The sequence below is a fragment of the Arachis hypogaea genome, chromosome 10 (assembly GCF_003086295.3).
Source record: "Arachis hypogaea cultivar Tifrunner chromosome 10, arahy.Tifrunner.gnm2.J5K5, whole genome shotgun sequence".
In the NCBI taxonomy this organism is placed as follows: domain Eukaryota; kingdom Viridiplantae; phylum Streptophyta; class Magnoliopsida; order Fabales; family Fabaceae; genus Arachis; species Arachis hypogaea.
Window position 1 is genome coordinate 116,302,594 of NC_092045.1, and position 8,462 is coordinate 116,311,055.

General features: G+C 23.6%; 1 long non-coding RNA gene across 1 annotated transcript; it reads right to left on the bottom strand.

The window, feature by feature from the left end:
* Window positions 1–3,005: 3,005 nt before the first annotated feature.
* On the bottom strand, window positions 3,006–7,364 carry LOC140175536 (uncharacterized). Its single transcript, XR_011866369.1, has 2 exons — window positions 7,013–7,364; window positions 3,006–3,182 (listed from the first exon to the last, which is right to left on the bottom strand). It is a non-coding gene; the product is annotated as an uncharacterized lncRNA (long non-coding RNA).
* Between the last annotated feature and the right edge of the window lie 1,098 nt (window positions 7,365–8,462).

The window sequence follows — 8,462 nt, forward strand, 5'->3', positions numbered from 1 at the left end:
CTAATAATTTTTCGATATCAATATATATTGTTCTAACATTAAATAAAAAAATCTTGGTAAGATTATTTTTTGATATTAATATATATTAATTGTTATACATATTAATAGTAGTAAGATTTTTTTATTTAATATTAAAATAATATATATTGATATCGAAAAATTAATAGTGAAATATAAAAATAATTATTAACAAAAATTTTGATAAAATCACAATTTAATAATTAAAAAATTATTGAAGAATATTTTAAAAAAATTAATTTAATTATCAATTTTTTTTAAAAATATTTTAGTAAAAATACGATTTAATCAATAAAAAAAATTATTAAAGAGTATTTTAGTAAGCAAAATTTAATGAAAAAATAAAATTTTCACTAAAGTTATTTTTGTAAAAAATAATTTATTTTTTTTTGAAAAATAGATAAAGTTAATATTAGTTAACACAAAAAATTTAAAATGGATTAAAGAATAGATTTTTTAAAAGTTATAAGGGAAAAGAATGTATATTTTATAAATAGAAAAGAGGAGAGTGCATTTTAACATATCTCAAAAAAAAAGTAAAATCTTCCCTTATTTAAATATTGCGACTTAATTATTTGTACTTGGTTGTATATATTGTTGAATATGTTTATAATTAATTATGAGAACATTTTCAGTGCTAATTTTAATTTTATTTTATTATAGATCGTATAAAAATATTTGTGAGACTATACGTGATAAATAGTAATTTGAAACTAAAAATGAATTTTGTTATTCTTCTAATACTTAATATTAGTTCAATTAGAATTTTTATTTTATTTTTAATTATTTTATCAACATAATTATACAAGTACCAAAATTTTATTGGTTCTCTATCAATATAATATTATATCTCTAAGGTGATATCGTTTCATTTCATAAATTAACTCCAATAAAAATTTCAATTCTAAATTATATTTTCTAATTCATTTAATAAACTTAATTCTAAAATAGTTTTTATTGTTCAAATTTAATATTAAATATTATATTTCAATTTGTTAAAATCAAATCCAATTTTTTTTCTAATTCAATAAAACAAACTTAACTATATATAGTTGCTATTTTTTTATTTTAAAATTACCTAAAAGTGTATTTTAGTCCTTTAAAATCAAATTTAAATTTAGTATTATATTTCAATTTATTAAAATCAAATCCAATTTTTTCTTTCTAATTCAATAAAACAAACTTAATTATATAGTCGCTATTTTTTTATTTTAAAATGACCTAAAAATGTATTTTAGTCTTTCAAAATCAAACTTAAATTTTAGTATTCTAAATTCATTAAATGACATTAATCCTAAAAGGTATTTTGACTTTTCAAGATTAATCTTAATAGAATATTTTAAATTTTATATTAAAAATAAATTTCTAGTTTTTTTAATGTATTTAAACAACATTAATACTAAAAGGACATTTTGCTTTTTTATTAATATTTAAATGAATATTTTAGAATTTTAAAATTAATTTTTAAAAGAAATAACTTATCGTTTTAAATTCAAATATAAATATGTAGTCTTTAAAATAATTAAACTCTAATCCTAAAATGGTATATTTTTGTTTTTTTATAACTAAACTAATTTTAAAATTAAATTAAAGAGTAATTCACACATATAAAATAAATCCAGATCAAAATTATAACAATGTCCTAAACTTACAATTAGAATAATAAAATTTTAACTGTTTTATTGGAATATAAATTGATTATTATCGTATATTATTGGTTCATATTTTTTTGTTAAGAATTACAAAACTCACGTCATTATATATCTCTTTCATTTGGACAAATTCTTTCATTTATATTTGCAAATAAAAAACTTAAATAATTAATTTACAATTTATATGATCAAATCAAGCATATCATTAACAATACTATAGTTTATAAAATACCTGAGCTATATAGATATTCAACTTATAATGGATAGTAAAATAATAGGGTTATGCAAAATTGCAAAATTAAGCGATTAACGGAAAAAAGGTACTAAATTATTACAAAAATGTTATTTGTATACTAAAATCAGTCACTAAAATTAGTCACTAATATATTTGTGTTTAAATACATGTGTAATTTAATTTATTTTTAATATATATTTATATTTCAGTATGTATTTTATACTGATGACTGATTTTATTGACTAATTTTAATGTACACGTAGCATAACTCAAATGAATAAGTCCTCAGTTTTATGCATGTAAATAATTATATAATGAATTTACATTTTAATAAAAAAAATTAACATTTATTTATTCTAATTACGATTTATTGCAACATAATTAAAATTTAATAGCATAAATTTTTTTTTTCAAATTAGTTGCGAATAAGGATAACAATTAAATTGATCTTATAATTTTTACCTAATGATAAAATTAGCAAATTGATTAAAACTATATCTATAACTACAAGTTAGTTTGCCCAATGGCATGACATAATGTCAAATAACCTTCTACGTCAACTTTTTATCAAGGTAGAGAAATTATCTTGATTTATGGTTTAATTGAAACTGAAAACAAGTTAGTTTAAAATTGAGAAATCAATTAATTGTTATTTGATTATTTCACGTTCTTTATCATACTTGCATTGGACAATTGTTGGATAGTACAACTGTCTTGAATCAAATAAATGATTAAAATTGAATGTATTTAACTTAATAACAAAAATTAATTCATAAAATAAAAAAGTTATCTTACACTTTTAAATAAACTATATTCTTGTAAATATATAGAACTTATAATATGTTTATAATCTTAAATTAGATGTGTATATTTAAAATGCTTATACTTATTAATTAAAAAATGAGAAAAGTAACACGAATATAAAAAATAATATTGATTATGAAAATCTATAAAACTAACTAAAAAATTGAAAAGGAAAACATGCATGCTTTGAACAAGTAAACCAAAAAAATAATGGACCGATAATTTCAAGAAAGAAAAGAAAGATAAAATAAGAAAAAATATATGGAACTAACTCTAAACGTTAATAATGGAACAACTTAGTTAATTATAAATATAGTAATTAATTTTATTTATTTATGATTTAAAATATCGATTATTAAATGTTTTATTACATTTAAATTAGGAAGAGATACCTTCAGTATCATTGCAACATGAATTACGGAAATTGATTCAATTAGCTTCCGTCTCTTCACTTTTCTTTTTTCTTTAAATGCCTAAAACATGATAAATCAGAGAACAGATTCAGAACCATCCAATTTACAAAGAAAATAAATATCCTAATACCTAGCATAAACACCATTCACATAAAAATTTTGGATTCATCCAGAGATATTTGACCATCTTAGTTTCCTAGCATTATTGAATAAAATAAATAGATACGTGGTCTACATGCACTAGTTTATTATGGCACCTTTATTGTTGTTACTTATTAGAAGTGAGTCAAGCCAGCTCATGAGCCAGCTCGAACTCGACTCATTAACAGCTCGATAAGCTAAGCGCGTGAGCTGGTGAGTCAAGCTTGAGCCTGAAATTGAGCTCATAAATTAAATGAGTCGAGCTTGAGTTTGGATAAATTCAGCTCATTAGCTCGTGAGTTGGTTCGATTATATATATATATATATATATATATATAACAATCTTAATTATTTAATATTTATATTTATTTTTTACATATAATTTTAATATAGGATATAAATAAAATTTTTTTAATTTATTGGTATATAAATAATATATAAAATTGATTTTTTCAAATATTTTTTAAAATATATAAATTATAATTTACTGATATAGAATTATAAATTATGTATTTATGTTTCTCTTATTTAAGCCAGCTCGTGAGCTTTCGGTGAGCCGAACTTGAGCTTAAGAAATAGACTAGATTGTTAATGAGTCGAGCCGTGAGTCAAGCTCAATTTTCGTAAGTCGAGCTTGAGCTTGGTCTAACTCAACTCAGCTCGACTCACTTCTAGCCCTTAAAGATGACAATTACACCTTATCTTTTTTCAAGTAAATGTTGAATTAAAAATTTTTTACTAAATATAAAAAATATTTAATTATTAAAAAAAATTATAAATTGATAAATCGATTATATTTTAAATTATCATCAAATTTTATAATAATGTTACATCTTTTTTGTAATTCGCATATAAGATCAACTATCTGCAGTTTAAAAAATAAATAAATTAAAATTAGAATATTCTCGACCACAAATAGAATTAGAATTAAATTTAAATTTTATCCAATTCTATCTGTAATCACCCCTAATTGTTGTACAATACTAAACTACACGAACACACATCATACTCTTTCTTTTACATTCCGTAAATATATTTATTATTTTTACTTCTCTGTTGATAGTTGATACACTACTCTCTTTCATTTTTCTTCTTTCACATACATTTATTTTCTTGATTTTTATTATTCTATACCTTATTCACTCATAAATACTTGCAACACAACTCAAATATATATAGGTCTAAACTTATTCTATTCAAAATATTAACAAAGAAAAAAATATTAAAAGTAATTTTTATTGATGTAGAAGAAAAAATATTATAATTTTTTTTAAGAATTTATCTATCATATATATATATATATATATATATATATATATATATATATTCTAAAAATACATGTTAATTAAGATTACAGAACAAAAAAGTTTTCATTGAAAATATAAAAAACTTAAGAAAAATTGACATGTCGATATTTGACTTTTTGATCCACAAATATTTAAATCTTTAAAAATTTAAAAATATATTTAAGTATTTGACTTTTTCAAAATCTAGATACATTGATTTCTAGGTTTAATTTGTCTTATTTTAAAAAAAAATTTATGTGTGTATTTGTATCAACTAAGTCGGTACAATAGGAGTCACATTTGATTTTTCTGTTGAGTCTACGAACCCAAATGAACATAAGGGATCGATATGTTCAAATTTTAAAAAAGTTAGAAACCTAAAATGTATTTTCAAATTTTCAAGATCTTAAATATTTGCAGATAAAAAAGTCAATGATCTATATTTGTCTTTTTCTCATTTAAATTTTCAATGTATTTATCTTGTAGTCATTGAATGAAAACATTTTAAACTTTTTACTAGTGATAAACTTATCATGTATCTTTACTGCATATATTAGCTAAATTCTTATTTTATGGGTGAACTGATGAAATTTTTTATGAATATTACATGATAAAATGAAAAAAAATAAAAAATTGCTTTCAAAAATTTAAAATATACCTAATGTTGAATATGTCTATTTTGCTTCAGTTTCTGAACTATCACTTTTCTTCTCCAACTTATTTTTTTTGTATTAACTTTGATATTCTCTGCAGAAATATATTTTTGTAGTAAAAAAAAATCGCTTCTTAAGTTCCTTTGTGTTATGTGTTTTCTAATTTTTGGCCCTCCTCTTTATATGTGATACTTCTAAATTTATAGAACATGGAAGACATTTTGACATAATTGTACCCTCATATCTTTTAGCTCATTTCTTTATTTATTTATTTATTTTTTATTTTTTGGAATCTTTTGACAGGTTAAGAAGTGGGCCGGGGGTTAATTCTTTATACTTTCGTTCAGTGGATAGTTTTATTATTGATGGTCTTTTTCTTCTCTTACTATCATGTCTTATTATTTTTCTTGTGTTGTACTACTTAATTTTGTTAAAGTCCAATAGAAAATTTTGAGCCTTCGTTTTTGGTCTTAAGAAATATGGGCTATATTGGCTTAGACTTTTTCTTCTGTTTTTCTTCTGCTTTTGTTTTTTATTTATTGATGGAACTGAACTTTTTTTCACACAGAATAATAGGTGCAAACTAAATTATCAACTACTCTCTTTTTTTTTTTAAATATTATGTTGGGTAGGACGAAATTCGGTATTCACACTAGAAAATTAAACACATTTAAAATTAAATTGAATTGAAATTAGAAATCAAGTTACACCTTAAATTAGGTAATAAAAAATACAAGATTACAAGTTATTTTTTTAGTTAAGACAACACAATATTCATAAAAAATAAAGAATTATGAATTAAAAGTTTTAAGTTGATGACTAAATTTAAAGAATTTAAAACAAATTTAAATAAAGAATTTGATTAATCAAAATTTCTATTAAATTTGTAACATATTACAAATTTTATATGAATAAAAATGTATCGAGTTGTTAAAAATTCTCTTATTTTTTGTGAATGTGTTGGTGAATTTAAAAAATAAAAAATATAATAATATTATTTAGGTGAATAAATAATTTGAGACTAATAAAATGTGGATATTATACTATAAAAAAATGAATATAAGATAAAATATATGTAATTACATTATAAATTTGTGATTTAGCTTTTTATTCTATTTTGTTTATTGTTTTATGTTTTGTATTTTCTATTTTATTTTATTTTTTATAACATGTTCCACTTATAATTGTGTTTAATTTTTACGTAAAAGAATATTAGAGTAATTAATTACATTTTATCGTTAGTTAATTGATAATATGAGATATGTCATTAACTAACTTTATTTGGCGAAAAAAAAATAGAGCTTTAATTAGGAGGGTTTGATCATCAGATAAAAATTATAAGATGAATTTGATTATTTTTTCTATTTATAAATTCAATTGATTATTAGATTAAAGTTGGAAACTAATTTAATTATTTTTCAATTTACTCACCAATTTAAAATATTTTATGTTATTAGATAAAATATTATGGTTAATAACTTAAAATTAAAATAATCAAATTTTAACTGCTTTGTTGGAATATAAATTGATTATTATCGTATATTGTTAGTTCGTAATTTTAGTTAAAAATTACAAAACTCACGTCATTATATATCTCTTCCATTTAGACCAATTCTTTTATTTTATTTACAAATAAAAACTTAAGTAATTAATTTACAATTTATATGATCAAACCAAGCATATCATTCACAATACTATAGTTCAAAAAATAAGCTTTTTTATATAAATAAATAAAAAATATATTAATTTCCATAATACGTATGCAAAGAAAGTTTGACCTAAATGTGCAAGGCAATTTTAGAAGAAGCACCTGCGAATGGATTAATCCTCCATATTAGGTAGAGCACTCACAAATTGCCTCTGCGACTGCACAAGAAATCTGTTGCTGGCGACCACGACATGGAGCAAGTCGTGAATAGCGCATACAAGTTGGGCCATCTCAGGGGCAGCATCAGTGAATTAGCTCCAAATCGTTGGCGGTGCACACGAAATGAGGAGTCAAAGCTGCAAAGTTTCAGTAAACACAAGTTTTCCTACGAGTATGCACTGGTTGAGTTGGGTGACAATGGACAGAGGAAAAGGAAATTGGGACACATATAAAAGGGGGAAATGGGAGGGGACCAAGTGAAACATTCAGTAGAAAAAGGGAAAGGAAGTTTAATAAAAATAGTGGTGGTAAAAAAATATTTGTGTTGTGGCTTTAATATTTTGTATTGTGGTTGGAAAAAAATTAAGATGAATGGCGGTGGAATCGACGTGGAAAAGAATTTTAATCAGCTGGATGAAATTCATATTGCCGCACATTTATTTCATAAGGTTAGTTTTAGTGATTATGGTTTATGATTGATGTTATTAGTATTTTTGTTAGAATTAATTTTGTTGGTATTTAATTTTGGTTATAGTATTTTGAATTATATTTTTCATCTTCTTTCTATTGCAGCTCATCCATGTTATCACTTCTTATGGCACACTGGTTGATGTTTTCCTTTAGATCTGGCAAATCCAAGCATGGAAATTAGGTGGCAGAAGTTTGAGCCTTATCTAAGATGATCAGAATTTTATTATGCTTTTTTAATAAAGCATTTCGAGTATGACAATCCATCGATAAGCGCCTTTATCGAAAGATGGCATCCCGAAACGCACACATTTTACCTCCCTTTGGGTGAGTGTACCATAACTCTGAAGGATGTTACAATGCAATTAGGGTTGCCTATTGATGACGAGTCTGTCAGTGGTACTTTGAAGTCATGGAACAAGTTCCACCAGAGAGATATATGACAATGGTGTCAAGAACTTCTTAGTGATATTCCAGCCGGCCATGTAGAGACAACGAAGTTCAACATAAAGTTGAAGTGGCTTAGGACTGGTCTTTAACAGATGCCACTTGACTTAGAAGATAATGCCCTCATTTAATATTCACGTTGTTACATTCTGTATTTGTTGGGAGGCGTGCTACTACTGCTAAAATCTTCGATCTCATCTTCATCAGATGTTTTTGCCATGCCATCATGATGACCTTATCGGAATGCAACAAGGTTGGGAGCCAATGGGAGGGGAGGGACGTGCATGCTGATTATCTATATTTTCTTTCGGCGTCACAAAGGTGTTAAAAGTGGGACTATGGGTCCTACGAATATCCTGAATCGGAACGAAATCTACTGATACCGCATTTCTAAGCTACTCCACATTATTAGAACTAGATGAGCTTCCACCAATATCTTAAAGATTCGCACAAAGTTCCAACGAATAGATGCTTTCAA